The following is a 16,069-nucleotide window of genomic DNA, read 5'->3' on the forward strand; positions in this document are numbered from 1 at the left end:
TGGGAATAATTGTTGAAGAGGAATGAGAAGAACTGCAGTGTGTGAGAAATAACATTCTTTATTTTATCACAACATGTTTGTTTCATTAGATTTGTAGTTAGAGTAACCATCGACGGTCAGTTTTGTTGGACAGGTTACTTGCATGTTTCCTCACTCACTGCTACATTATCTGGTATGTCATCTGATATAGGAAAATTAACAGATTAAAAACAATTCAAAAGTAAGCTCCCTTATCAGTGGAATGATTCTCCAAGTAAACATAGGAAGGGATGTCATGCTGTGAACACAGGGATAATACTGAGATTATTTACAAAAGATTCACTGTAAAATATTTTGGGCTGGCATCTTGCAATAGCACACTTTTCGAGTAATTGGATTACTTGGATTAAGTATGTATCAAGTGGCAGAATAAAATATTAATATTATGGACATGTATGCAGTCCCCTGTATATAAAACAGAAGACTTTTGTGACTCTGCGGTGGGCTGGCCTCCTGCCCAGGGTTTGTTTCCTGCCTTGCGCCCTGTGTTGGCTGGAATTGGCTCCAGCAGACCCTCATGACCCTGTGTTAGGATATAGCGGGTTGGATGATGACTGACTGACTTTTGTGACTGCCTTGCATCTGTTGCATTGAATAAGTCACACTTATTATATGACACATTCATAATATTTGTCAAAAAACTAGAATTAGGGGAAAACAAAATGGGAAAAACAAGCCCATCAAAGTACTGAACCCAATGACACTGATACCCAATTTAAGTAGAATGAATTACCAAATTGTAGTACGGATTTTCCTTCTTCATCTCCAGAGTGGGCTCCTGCCTTTCACCTGAGGATATCAGGATGGGCTTTACCGCCCCACAACCCTACAATGGAATAAGAGCACAAATACATTCAATAAAATTGACAGATAAAATGAAAAAAAAGTAAAAAATACTAAGTCCAAAGCAATTCTGTTGTGTCTGGTGCTGTAAGAATGTTTGCTTTTGAATGAGTGGGACAGTCTGGCGATTTTCACTTTGATTGTTTTTTTTATGGTAAAGATAAAGATAAGAGCACATTGTTAAATACAATATAGAAATTTACAGATTTGGCCTCCGTTTAAAATTAAAAAGCAGCTGTCCTACTTGTGTGGCTATGTGCGGGAATGACAGTTCTGCAGACAAAAAGAAATTCTGGGGTACCAACCAGGTTGTCCCTTTTTATTGTCTAAGGACAAAGCAAATAAACAGAAAAGAAAAGATGTTCTTCAGCATGTGTCCTGTATGTGGGAGTTCAGTTAAATAAAGCACTAGAAGGCTGTAGTCGCTGCTAGCGGAACTCTGCCTGGCGGGTTGCTCGAGCCAGTAATGACACCACCCTCCAGGATGCTTGGGGTTTTATGGTGGTTGCACCGGAAGGGGTGGGGGTCAAATGCCATCACTGGGCAGCTTCTCAGCACTGTGGACAAAGAGGGAGAAGACAACGTTAGCGACAGCGCCCCCTGTCATCTCAGCATGTTATTACTTACCTTGACTGAGCCTGCAAGGAAGTCCTTCGACATGCTTGCATGACACTTGTTATACTATATGAACCAATTGGATGTGTTTAAAAAGCCAATGCTGCAGTTAGTAAAATAAATAAAGAGCCATAAAAGCACAACACAGTAATGAGAGATGCAAAGGAAAATTATAACTTGGTCAAAATACATTCAAAACATAATGGAAAAAGAAGGGTTTGTCCTATGTGTTGAAAAGTTTACAGCCAAAGACTGTGGACTGCAGAACACAGCAGACACAAAACTACTTTCAGTGCTCATCCTTGATTTTTTAGTTGTAACAAAACTGCACATATTCAAAGTGTCACAAGAATGACAAAAAGACATCATAAAGGTTTGGGGTGGCCACCCATATAACATGCCTTGGCTGAAAAAAGGTAGTTAAAGATTGTGAGTTGTTCACAAGACTGAGTCCAAAACAGAATTGTCGCATATAGACAAAATGGCGGCTTTAAAGACCAGTGGAGGAAGTAATGGCATCGGGGCTGGAACTGACATCATCAGAGGCGTGGGAACCCTGTGAGATTTCCCGAGAATGGTCTGCAAGGGATCGAGAAGGAAAGTTAGTGCACAACGCCGCACCCTGGTCGGATGTGGAATTGTCATTATTCAGGCCCTTTAATTGACTCCTACTCGCATGTGTGTGACAAAAGGCATAGTAAATGAACACCAGACGCATGGAGACATTCCAATAATTCAACATGATGGGTGGTGTCATTAGTGCAACTATACAATGGTCAATGTGTTTAATAATTCATAGCGATAATATGTGATTCTCTTGGTGACTCCTGGCAGTAGCATTCTTGTCTGTATTTAGACTGTAAATTATGCTTTAGCATTAGTGGGCTTGATGATTATCATTCTGACTCCTGGTATCGATTTTGCCTTTACTTTTTGTCCAGGTCTTTTCTCCTGGTCCTTTCTCATATACTGACACAGTTTTTCAGTCAATACACTTGTGTGTTCTAAAAACAAGCATTACCGTCTCTGTATTATAGTTAATTCTAATAAATGTTATATAACATGCCAGTGTCATTAATATGATTTGTATTACGTGCAAATATAAAAGATACAACTCCTGTAAGGGACGACTTTATATAACCCAAAAGGGCAGAGCTCAGTTTTCAAAAATTTCAAGGTGGACCTCACCGGGATGCAGTAGGCCAAGCTCCCAAATTCAAGAAGAAGGCTTGCAGCCTGCACAGGCCAAATGGAGCCAAAGCTAATAAACATGAAAAAAGGAGAGGGAAAACTGTAGAAAACCCATGGCCCAAATAACTAAGTAATGTTCCTTAATATTTAATTTATTGATACAAAAAATACCAAAGAAACTCAACAAGTTTTCTATGGTTTAAGTTTACATTGCTTTACATATTCTGAACTTTCAAAGGCCGTTTTCCCCATTGTAGGCCAATTTAGGCCGAAGTGTGCTGGTAAAAGTCGGGGCTAACTGATTTGAGGTGAGTGAAGTTTGAGTCTTATTGTGACTTATTTGTTCACTACGTTTGCAAAAAAATATTCAAAACGTTTGACTACAAGACGCAAACCAAAATAAAACAAAATGAAGTCTGTGCTTGAACACCAGAGATAAGTGCAAAAGATCAAAGCAAGGGGAAAAAAAATCAAGAAAACTTTAGGAGTCCAAAATGAGCTATCAGATTTATCAGTACTCTGTTGATAAACAATAAAGAGGAATTACAACAAAAATATAGCTGCCCCACTAGAGCAATCCTGAACCTGGCACCTGGAATCATCTTATGTTTGTGGAGACAGTTTACAAGTCTTCCCCCACTACCACCACTTCACTAAAACAATCACCCAGTTACTTTTTTCTAGTTGTCTATCGGGGGCTCCTTTCATTCCTTCTGCTTTAAGCTAAGAAGTTCTGTAAAATACTGGGACTATCATGCCACAGTGCCCTCTTGTGCCCATTGGTAAGTACATATTTAAGGAAAAGGCAACCATGTCAGCCTTTCTAGTAATTAGCTGGCATTTTGCTTCCAGACTTCCCATGTGCCCTCTGCTTATTTGGAGACATGGCCTAGTCATCTGTGAGGTCCCTTTGACCTCTTGCACTGTGCAGGATAGAATTAAAGATTGCAGGGTGGCCTACTAGCCAAAGAGTAATCCTAAAATAATAAGGTCACAGCGTCATTCTCACCCTCTGTCTCATTTTGTGGTTATGCTGGAATTGCAGTTATGGAATAGCTCTTTACTTATAAGCAACTTATGGACTGTAGAAAGGCAAGACATAAAATAAAGGGGGTTTTACTGCCACCTTGTGGCTATCTAGACTATAGCTTTTATGGCTTAATGTACAAAAAGACCCTGAAATTCTTCCTTGTATTTGCTAATCATTATGTGTCCTCCTGGAAGTTGATAATATTGTTGTTCTGGAAAATTGTCCAGCATACACAAATACAGCACAGGATTAGTTTCCAAGCGTTTTGTTGCAGTCAAATCTTGAATATGAAATGCAATGTCTGGATTAATATATGCTCCTTTCCAAATATTTTCACTTTTTTTAATTAGAATTAATGAATATATATTGTTTGAATTAATCTAATCTTAACTTTAAAACGTGTGTTCATTCTGAAAATTCCTGGAAGAACTGAACCTCAAGCATGTTGTATCATGCTCAAGTATTAACCCACAGGTATTGTAACAACACATGGTACTGCAGAGGAAGAAGAGACACGCGGACTCCAGCGACGGTTGAACGGTCATAGAATGCTCTTTAACACATCCTCTGGTCAACTAACTGACTAAGCTGGAATACTTCCAATAAAATCCAAAGCTTCCCCAAAGGAAGTGCCACCTTCACAAGCTCTCACACCACACCATCCCAGCCACCTCCTTTTCTTCTCCTTCTCGCCTTCCTCTTTTTATTGGTGGCTGACAAACCAACTGTAAAGGTGCACTGAACAGCAATGTGAAGAGGAGTCAGAATATTAAACCCAGTATGTACTACCATTTACACACAGACTCAATCTACACAGTTAAATTATCATCCAGCCTTTCTAGATTAAATTGCATTTTACCACCCTGTAAGTTTCAAGTATTATCTTTTTATGAATGCATTGGGATCCTTGACCATATACAACTAAATTATTCAATGTGACATGTTTGTTTCCAATAATCTGCTTTCCCTCCTTTTCATAAGTTCTAAATTCCAGTAATACATAAAAAAAACTGTGTCTAGAAGTTGACACCATCTACATTTTCCTGATACATGCTTGTCCATTTTAAACCTGTATCTTGAATTCTGCTGATGGAGGATCCTAAAAATCATTTTGAGGTGGGGTAAGGTAACCCTGCAATGGAGGTGTCAGCATTCCCAAAGAAGAAAATTAGAACAATTCCAATGAGCACAGGCTATTGTAACATCCAGCATTTTAGGACTATCTCGCTACTTAGTGTAAGTATTTCTTAATATCATTTCACTTCAAGAGATGCCCACCGAATCAACAAAGTAATAAAAAGGTAGGCTCAGCTATAGAATGCACTCTGGACCCCCTGAAGGTTGTAGCGAAGGAGAGAAGAAAACTGAGTGCCATTATGAACAATGCTGCACATCCTCTAACACGGAGGACTTTCAGCCAATCAATTTATTCAGCAAGAAGTGTGTCAAGAAACGCTACAGGGCTCCTTTATACCAACAATAATATGCCTGTATTATGTTTGACCGGGACTGAGGCAGCCAAGTCAGAAGTTTTCTTTCTTTTTAATTTCCTTGCTTTTGTGATATTTTGGTGTGTGTTAAGACCATAGTGTAAGTGTACATATTTTTATATGTATTTATTTAAATATCTTCTGTAAAAAATACAAATTTCCCCCGGGGACAAATAAAATTCTATCTACTGTATCTGTCTAACCCTAAGCAAATAAAGCTACACCAACATATGAGTAAAAATAGGATAGCAAAGCTCATCTCTTCCTGGTGATGTATGTCTAACTTTAGACAATACGTGATGAAGTTAAGAAAATTCCATATCCATCACTGATTCAAAATAGTGTCCATTCTCATTAATTTCGGGGTGACTTTCTACAATTGTTTTGCTTCTTCCTTCAGATTTCCAAAGCGGAAAGATTCAACCAAAATGTCTGCCTTTTCCAATTCTATAACAGCTTTTTTCTCTCGAGCAATCTTTTTCTTTTTTAAGCCTCTCCAACCGCTTTTGAGCTTCTTCAGAGTAAGCCTGGCTCTGCCCCACCTCCCCCCGTAATCACACCTGCCTGTTCTCTTACAGGTCGGAGGTGCTTCCGTTTCCAAGTCAATACTGTAAATGTTCTGGTGCAAATTTAAACACGTTTGCTCACTATCCTTGAGTTCAACTCCTAGGGAGGTGTGCGAAGTACGCCGTTTTTGTCAACAGAGTGAAGCTGCAGACTGCAAACGGAAAACTGGGGCGTTGCGACGTCAATGAAGAGCTCCGCCCCTTAATCGATTTGACCAATCAGAGTGGTGACGTCTTAGCGCTGCGATCCTGCCAATACATACGATATGTCGTCTGCTGTAGATTTTTCATGTTTCTCCAAGAATTTTCTGGAGGTGGTTGTGAACTGAATGTGTAAAGAAGTGTGGCGTGCCTACACCGTCCTGGTCACTGAATCGTTTATCTGCTAAAAACGCGACTTGTGGAATGGTTCGTTATAATTTGATAAGTACTTAAAATATATTGTTGTATTTAAGACCTGGCCCATTTAACCCAGGTATTGGCGTTGACAAAATTGAACAGCGAATTTACAAAAAGTATCTTTCTTTTCTTGAAACTGTTAAAATTGAGGTGGCACAACGACATGTAACCCTTTATAGTGCAATATAGACATTATAGTAAACCTCATTCATTAACCACGTTGGGCCGAGTAAAACTCATCTGTTATTTATTAAAGGCATCTGTCTTTCTGTTAACGTGGAATAAGTAACTGCTTTGCACAAGGTATGTGAATAAGTATCTGCCTGGGAGCGAATAAGTAGCCAAGTGCAGCCTCGTGTACGAAACGTTTTTCCCTGACGCCGTGTAAAATCTTGCGAGTACCACGGTATATCTGGTTGGGAGTTTTTTTTTTTTTCCTATAGAGAATTTCGAAATCGAGGAAAAAAAAAAAAAAGTGGAGGTGCCGGGGATTGAACCCGGGGCCTCATACATGCAAAGCATGCGCTCTACCACTGAGCTACACCCCCTGGATGGGGAACGTGGTATTCTGATTTGTTTCATCCATGTATTCGGATGTGTTTTTTAAATATTGTTTATTCTTATATAATACGCTACTGTAGCTGTCCGTTTGTCTGTCCAGGATTTTAAATCACCTGTAACTTGTGTGGAAGCGAAAAATACGCTGAAAATTCTCACTTTAAATGAAGGCAAAAGGAGTCGAAGGATAGGCAAACAATAATTAGATTTATTGCAATAAACCAGGGGTGCCCAATGCGTCGATCGCGATCGACCGGTAGATAGGAAAACGAGTGCAGGTAGATCGCGTTGCGTACAAAAAAATTTTTTTTAAATGTTAGTCTATCATATATGCTCCCTATGGCATTTGCCACTTGATTGACATACAGGACGGCCAGTCTTAGGTCCCTTCACTTCTAACACACTGGTCATCCCGTAGGCACGATCAAACACGCGAGCTACTGCAAAACTTCGGCTGTGATCTAGTTAGCCTTCCAATTTATATCGACTAAAGAAGAGATTTAAAAAACAAATTGTTTGGGGAGGGTATGGGCTGGAAGTGGAATTGGAAGATGATTTTTTTTTCTCACAATGTCACAATCGAAGTGCGTTTGTCTGATCTGTCAATCTGTTATTGCTATTCCAAAGAAGGAAAATGTGGAAAGGCACCTTCGAACTGTTCATAAAAACTACGAAACTGACATCCTTCTGAAAAGCATCTGAGAAAGAGAAAGGAGAGGAAACTAAAATCGCAGTTAATCGGACAGCCGTCATTTTTCACTCTACTGAATTCAAAAACAAAGGCAAGCACACCGAAGTATCCTTCAGGGTGTGTCACTCGATCATTAAGCATAAGAAGTCCTTCCAAGATGGAGAGATGATAAAAGATGCCTACGTTGAGGCAGATGGCTAGGGAGAAATTCCTGCTGAGATTTCAAGACCTCTGGCCGGAGAAAAAAAAGTTTCTCCTTGTAATTAAGCATGCAGAATACAAGCAACTTAAGGATCAGTAGCTGCTAGACTTGGCATTTTTTTCCAATCTGACCAACATGTTGAATGAGTTTTATTTAGCGCTGCAAAGAAAAGAGAAAACCATGGTCAAAATGATTAGCTCAGTTAATGTTTTCAAACGAAAAATGCAACATCTGTCCTCAAAGCTGCAGCACCTTGATTTGGGGAACATCCAAAACCTCGCGTCAAAGCTGGAGACGTGTTTGCAACTTGACAGCATTCGCTACACAGAGCAGATTGAAAATTGTCTGTCAGACTTTATCTAATGAAAAAAAAGTAACGAGCCGAGTGTTGCCCAGTGTAGTGGAGTAAGAGTAGCGTTTCTTCTTCACAAATGTACTCATGTAAGTAAAAAGTATGGTGCAGTAAAACTACTCTTAGAAGTACAATTTTTTTTAAAAGTTACTCAAGTAAATGTAACGGAGTAAATGTAACTCGTTACTACCCACCTCTGATAGTATATACAGTATATAATTTTTAATGTAGGTTGATCATTTTGACCTGTTCATTTTAAAAGTAGCTCGCAAGCCCTGCAATGAACAATAACACGGACTCAACCCAATTAAGCCAAACTGAGCTAAGCCCCGAACAGGCCAAAAATCACAGTTTATATAATAATTTCTTATCATCCTGACCTCGCTCAAAACAGCTCATTCGCTGTTCCTTCTGACTTCTTTCTGCAGCTGGCTTCCCAAGTTTTCATGGGAACCACCATTATCTCTCATATTTTGTTATTCACCTTCACTTTTTGCTTTGCTTATTTTTAGGTCGGTCTTGAGCTTGCAGGTGTTCCTCCTCTTCCATTCTTGGGCTTCTCCATCTATCATTCTCCCCCTTCCTTGTCTCTCAGGCTGATAAGATATTGGTGGCTACAGCTAAGCTTTAATTACAAAAGAAATATGGCATGTGCCTTTATTTCACCATTTGCTTAGTATGCCTGACTTGCATTAATACTTGCACTAAGGTTAATGCTTATACATTTTCATATCTATTTATGCTAATACATGAATATAATAATTTCTTATTTTCCATACTTGCCGTTTGAACTATTGACCTGAAATTTGGTACCCATATACTACGTGACATCTACTATCCGCTTTCGGGGTGATGATTGACCTCCAAGGTTATTCCTCTTTTTATTTTAATTTTATTATAGAATCGGCTCTCGGTCATCCCTACCACCTTTGCCATCACTTTGCCTACCTCTTCATATCTCAAATCTTTCTTGAGGCAGATTGAAGACTTAAGTGCCAGCTTAAGTGAAAAATTAAGGAAAACATACCAAGTAATTGCAACACAAACACTGACTTAATCAGTTTTAATGTGAAAAAATGCCGACGAAAGAAGAGAAGAAGCGGGCCGCTAACATGGAGAAAAGAAGAGCTGCTCAGGAAGGAGCAAGAGCATCAACCTCTGAGCCAATGAACGGTAAACATACAAAGAAAGAGGAAAACTAGGAATGCTCAAGTCAAGAGTATTCTCTGCACCTTATCGTGCAGTACGCCGTTACTGGTATTTAATATTTACCACAGACAAAATATAAAAAGCAGGACGAGCAGCTTTAATCATACAAATTAACACAGTAATCTCTCTTTAGTGATTTCAAATGCTCATTTTGTTATATAGTAGGAGAAGTCCCTTTCATGGTGAGAGTTCTTGGTTGGTGTTTGCTACCACATTGAATACGACTAGCAAATGTCCTGTAGGGCGGCACGGTGGCGCAGTGGTAGCGCTGCTGCCTCGCTTCCCGGGTGCTCCCTGTGTGGAGTTTGCATGTTTTCCCCATGTCTGTGTGGGTTTCCTCCCACAGTCCAAAGACATGCAGGTTAGGTGTATTGGCAATCATAAATTGTCCCTAGTGTGTGCTTGGTGTGTGTAAGCCCTGCAGCGGGCTGGCACCCTGCCCAGGGTTTGTTTCCTGCCTTGTGCCCTGTGTTGGCTGGGATTGGCTCCAGCAGACCACCATGACCCTGTAGTTAGGATACAGCAGGCTGGATAATGGATGGATGGATGGATATTTAAATCCGCAATTGTGCTTGGACATTATTGGGTCACGGGGGTCTGCTGGAGCCAATCCCAGCCAACATAGGGCACAAGGCAGGAACAAACCCCAGGCAGGGCACCAGCCCACTGCAGGGCACACACACCCACACACCAAGCACACACTAGTGACAATTTAGGATTGCCAATACACCTAACCTGCATGTCTTTGGACTGTGGGAGGAAACCCACACAGACATGAGGAGAACATGCAAACTCCACGGAGGGAGGACCTGGGAAGCCGCCCCAGATTTAAAAAAAGGATTTTAATTTGTTTCCAACACCTTTTACAAGAACAGCAGCCAAAATGTGCCAATACAGGATTCTCCCCTTCTTCCTCTCCTGTGGTGTAAGGTGTCCAAATTCATTCCTCCACCTCTTGCACCCCACGGTTTGCTATGTAAGAGAACAGTAATAATCATTACTCAACAGCTCCCAAACAAACAATTTAGCCAAAACAATTAATTACATCTGAAATGATTTCAGAACAAATGATTTTGTTGTAAGTTGAGTTCATGCATCTCACAGCTTGTGGGTGTTGTTATATAAATCTGGTATTCCTGAGTATAATTGGCCTAAACTGTTTATCAGATAGAAGAAAGAAACAGAAAATGAATGGGCTGTGATGGATCAGAAAAGATCACTGAGGGGTTTTTGTATTATGAGTTTAACTTACAGAGATGTTTTTCAACGCAATTCCCTGTTTTACCCTTTTGTTATATAGAAAGTTACTAGATTTTTTTTGCAACCATACATTATACAGTATTCCAGGCTGGGATAAAAGATTTAAAGCAAACAGTAGATAGATAGATAGACAGATACTTTATTGCAGGCTTACAGCAGAAGACAAAAATATACATATAACAAGAATTATCATAACCTGAGGTACAAATACCATGAATTATCTTTAAGCAGATAACACAGCCAGCTCGGTCCGTTAAGTGCACTCCTCTGTTTAGCCAAGGGGTGAATGTGGTTGTCCAGGATAGTCAGCAGCTCCCTGAGTGGCCTCTGTTGTACCACTTCCTCCAGACTCCCACCAATTAATTGGGTCCCTAAGATATTTACAGAATAATGAGAAGAATTTTATAGTCTGGCTTGATAAATGATTTCAATTTTAATCTGGAACTTTGCAATTCTTATATCAAGAATATCTAGTATTCAGCGCTCAAGACAACTCAATATACAGTACAATGTTAGATTCTCCTCCAGTAACTGCCCCTTTTGTATTAACTGTACACTTGTGCTGCAACAACCTGCTGACCAAGACCAGCGGGGTGGCCACTTGGCTCTCATCAGTTTGTTGTATCAATAGTTTACCTCTGACTGCTGCCCAGTGCCTCCAGGTTCACTGTTGTTTTGGTTAGCTTTGACTTCACTTGGACTTTCCGTGCATGTTTAAAAAGGGGGACATGTGTAGTTGTTTAGTGTAGCACAACACCATTGTAGTTAGTGTAGGATTTGCCAGCAGCACAACGCGAAAAGAAAAGTAAAAAACAAGCTTTTGCACATAATCTTACAGTTCTTATGGACTATGACTATGTTAGTGATCATTGACATTTGTTCTAAATTGACTGATGTCACACCTTACCACAATGCTGGTGCAATAAAGCAGAATCATAAAAAAACAAACTGTTAAAACCGTGTTCGGAGACGGGTTTGAAATGGCCTGAGGCTCTGCCTATAGTCCTGATGCCCTAAGGGTGCCGTCAACAAAACTATCAGGGTCTTAGTGCCAGTTACTGACCTGGTGATAAGACCCTGTTGAAAGTTTTTAAGCAATGGAATGCTCTTGCACCCTGGTGGAAAGGCCAGTTTCATATTTTATTGACAGGATTTCAGCTGCTGCTCTGAAAATTCAAGGTTATCCTGCATTGATTCATGCCACTTTGTTTCACCTGGTTAAATGTTAAACCAGTTCCACAGCTTTATAATAATAATACATTTTATTTACTGTATATAGCGCCTTAGTCTGCCTAATTCATTGGATTAAGACCTACCTGTAGAAGGTTGCCGTTGAAAGATCTTTTATTCAAGAGCATTGTCACAGTGCTGTGTATTGGACGCACTGCTGCTGCATCTGTTGTCGTGGCGAAAAATTGTCAAAAGAAGGCTTTTTACCTGAAAATGAAGGCTATTAGGACTCAGGATAGGCAAACAGAGTTTTAATGCTTTATTGCAATAAAACAACACAAATAATAACACGGACTCAACCCAATACGGCCAAATTGAGCTGAGCCCCGAACAGTTCAAAACCCAAAAGTTATATATCATTTCTTATCACTTTGACCTCATTCAATTAGCTCATTCTGCACCTGTTTTTACTGTCCATTGTTCATCTCTAGTTTCTGTTTTGCTTATTTCTGATTGGTCTTCGGCCGGGCAGATGTTTTCCTTTTTCCATCTATGGGCTTTTCTTGTGTCATTTCCTTTTCTAAGTCTTTCAAGCTATGTTATAATGGTGGCCTGAAGGTCAGCTTTAATTTAAAAAGAAATATGGCATGTGCTTTTATTTAATCATTGCGTGGCAGTTCTGACTTGCATTTCTATCTACACTAAGGCAAATGCTTATATATTTGGATATATTTATTTATGCTAATACATAAATACACTAATTTTACTTTCCATACATTACATCATCTTCCTATTGCTGTTTCTGCTGACTCATTGTTCCAGCTGCTAGCCTTGAACACAGGTGTTCTCCTTCCTCCTTATCCTGTCCTCGGGCAGTTTCTGTGCGTCATTCTTGTCCTGTTGTATCCTTCCTCTCTTAATACTGGTAATTTTCCTTTTTTACTAGAAAATGCAATATGCCTGCTTTTTAGTTAACCATTTGCTTGACCTATCTTATTTGCTTAACATTCTGATTTATGCTTAATTTAATGTTTTAGAAGCTTTTAATAACTTTTTATGGTTATTTATGTTAATATGCTATTTATGCTAATATAGAAATTTTTCTCCTCTATACTGTCATTTCACATTAGATAAGTTTCTGAGCGTCAGCACCAACTTGGTGTTAGTGGCATTAATACATGTTTAAATTTATCAAATCTGTGGGCTTATATTCTTAATAGTTCTTAACAAGTCCTCATGCTGGTTCTGCATGTGTTTCCCTAAGTCCTCAAAATTAGGTATTTCATTAAATCCTTTTCCTTTTAGTATGACAAAGTATTTAGATGTTCATCAGTATTTGGATATTGCAAGAGATTTGTGGCAAATTACTCAGTATGTGTGTTAAGGCCCATCTGTACCCCATGTGTTCTGGCAAAATACTTCTTCCAAGAGATGTTCTAACATGCCTACTCAACTGGACTGTACTTTAATGTATATGTTAGCCTCTGATTAAACACTTCCCCTTCAAACCTCTGACTGTGTAACAGTTATGTTCCTTCTTATCGGTCTAAAGCCAAGTGAGTAAGGACACCTCCACATTTTGTTATTTCATCTAGACACTTCAATGCCTCCATGACCTATTTTACCCAGTTATATTTAACTAATACATCCTGTTGTAAGCTCCTTTAAACCCTCTTTTCCTCTAGGTCAGGAAAACTATTCTTCTACCATTTTTCTTCTGACATTACTTCTAATTTTCTCCAAACAGCAGTTCGCAAAGGTGGATGAGTTTAAATACTTGGGATCAACAGTACAGTGTAATGGGGATTGTGGAGGAGAGGTGAAAAAGAGAGTGCAGACAGGGTGGAATGGGCGGAGAAGAGTGTCAAGAGTAATTTGTGGGAGACGGTTATCAGCAAGAGCGAAAGGGAAGGTCTACAGGACAGTAGTGAGACAAGCTATGTTATATGGGTTGGAGACGGTGGCACTGACCAGAAAGCAGGAGACAGAGCTGGAGGTGGCAGGGCTAAAGATGCGTAGATTTGCATTGGGTGTGATGAGGATGGACAGGATTAGAAATGAGTACATTAGAGGGTCAGCTCAAGTTGGACTGTTGGGAGACAAAGTCAGAGAGGCGAGACTGTGTTGGTAGGGACATGTACAGAGGAGAGATGCTGGGTATATTGGGAGAAGGATGCTAAGGATAGAGCTGCCAGGGAAGACGAAAAGAGGAAGGCCTAAGAGAAGGTTTATGGATGTGGTGAGAGAGGACATGCAGGCGATGGGTGTAACAGAACAAGATGCAGAGGACAGGAATATATGGAAGAAGATGATCCGCTGTTGCAACCCCTAACGGAAGAAGCTGAACGAAGAAGAGCCTAGAATTGCTTGCTTGTTGCTCAATATACAGAGTCTGAGGAACAGACCTACATAGTATAAATTTTGTTTAAAAGTAACTACTGTGGTGGACGGCCAAGGCCCTTATCCGGCGGAACTACTCCCAAGTGTCGTGATCAGAGAGCTTATTCAGAACATTATCACTCCCGGAACGCTAGAGGGCCTCAGCATTTTTTTCACACTGCTGTGTCAGATTGGCAACAAGAAATTTTTTACAATGGATCTCCTGCCAACAGATGACCCATATAACTGCTTGGTGCATTTTAATATATATATATATACTCAGCCAAAAAAGAAACGTCCCTTTTTCAGGACTGTGTATTTCAACAATAATGTTTTAAAAATCCAAATAACTTTACAGATCTTCATTGTAAAGGGTTTAAACAATGTTTTCCATGCATGTTCAATTAACTATAATCAATTAATTAACATGCACCTGTGGAATGGTCGTTAAGACCTTAATAGCTTGCATAAAGTAGGCATTTAAGGTCACAGTTCTAAAAACGCAGGACACTAAAGAGACTTGTCTACCGACTGTGAAAAACACCCAAAGAAAGATACCCAGGGTCCCTGCTCATCTGCGTGAACGTGCATTGAGGACTGCTGATGTGGCTAGGGCAATAAATTGCCATGTCCGCACTGTGAGACGCCTAAGACAGTGCTACAGGGAGACAGGAAGGACAGCTGATCATCCTCGCAGTGGAAGACCACGTGTAACAACACCTGCACAGGATCGGTACATCCGAATATCACACCAGGATGGCCACAACAACTGCCCGAGTCACACCAGGAACACACAATCCCTCCATCAGTGCTCAGACTGTCCCCAATAGGCTGAGAGAGGCTGGACTGAGGGCTTGTAGGCCTGTTGTAAGGCAGGTCCTTACCAGACATCACCAGCAACAACGCCGCCTATGGGCACAAACCCACCTTCGCTGGACCAGACAGGAGTGGCAAAAAGTGCTCTTCACTGATGAGTCACGGTTTTGTCTCACCAGGGGTGATGGACAGGTTTGTGTTTATCCTCGAAGGAATTGAGCACGTCTGGGACCTGACAAATCTGGTCCAGTCCAGGAGGAGGAGATGCACTGCAGTACTTCAAGCAGCTGGTGGCCACACCAGATACTGACTGGTACTTTTGATTTTAAGCCTCCCTTCATTCAGGGACACATTGTGAAACATTTTTAGTTTATGTCTTATGGTGTTGACTCTTTTAGTGTTCATACAAATATTTACACATTAAGTTTACTGAAAGTAAAAACAGTTGAAAGTCAGAGGACGTTTCTTTTTTGCTGAGTATATATATATATATATATATGTATGTATGTATGTATGTATGTATGTATGTATGTATGTATATATATATATATATATATATATATATATATATATATATATATATATATATATAAAGTAATCCCTCCTCGATCGCGGGGGTTGCGTTCCAGAACCCCCCGCGATAGGTGAAAATCCGTGAAGTAGAGACCATATGTTTGTATGGTTATTTTTATATATTTTAAGCTCTTAGAAACTCTCCCACACTGTTTATAAATATTCTCCGCACAGTTATACAGTAAACCCTCATTTATAGCGGTTGATACGCTCCAGCCAGATAAATGAGTTTCCAAGAAGTAGGATTTTTTATTTATAAATCTAATATTTTCGCAGTTAGAGCAATGAAGACCTGTTTACGACCTTCTAAATACATTTTTTAACATTATTAGAGCCCTCTAGCCCCTTGTAGACGATTGTCGCGAATTCGCATCAAACCGCTTGCAGGCTGAATGCAGCCGAGGTGGCATGCGTATCCCGCTAATGCCGGTTGCTGCGTATTCGATACGTTCCAAGGATTGAATTGAAAGTGCTTCTGCTCCCATCTAGCGGTCTTAGTGGAAACTACAACCACCTGATTGAAGCGAGGCGTTGGCGTTTCCATGCACGTGGATTTTGGCTGCTTACTTCGCGAAATTCTCCATATCTGAGGTAAATTGCGCTAAGATAAAAATACATATAAGCTTATAGTTTTCTTCTATTGCTGATATTTCAGAATAGACTACATGTGACGAAAATTCCGGAAG

The 16,069-nt window shown here is 40.0% G+C and overlaps 1 non-coding gene across 1 annotated transcript; it reads right to left on the reverse strand.

Moving 5' to 3' along the window:
• Nucleotides 1-6,649: 6,649 nt before the first annotated feature.
• Nucleotides 6,650-6,721, reverse strand: trnaa-ugc. Its single transcript has one exon. It is a non-coding gene; the product is annotated as a tRNA-Ala (tRNA).
• Between the last annotated feature and the right edge of the window lie 9,348 nt (nt 6,722-16,069).

This window comes from Polypterus senegalus, chromosome 4, assembly GCF_016835505.1.
Source record: "Polypterus senegalus isolate Bchr_013 chromosome 4, ASM1683550v1, whole genome shotgun sequence".
NCBI classification, from domain to species: domain Eukaryota; kingdom Metazoa; phylum Chordata; class Cladistia; order Polypteriformes; family Polypteridae; genus Polypterus; species Polypterus senegalus.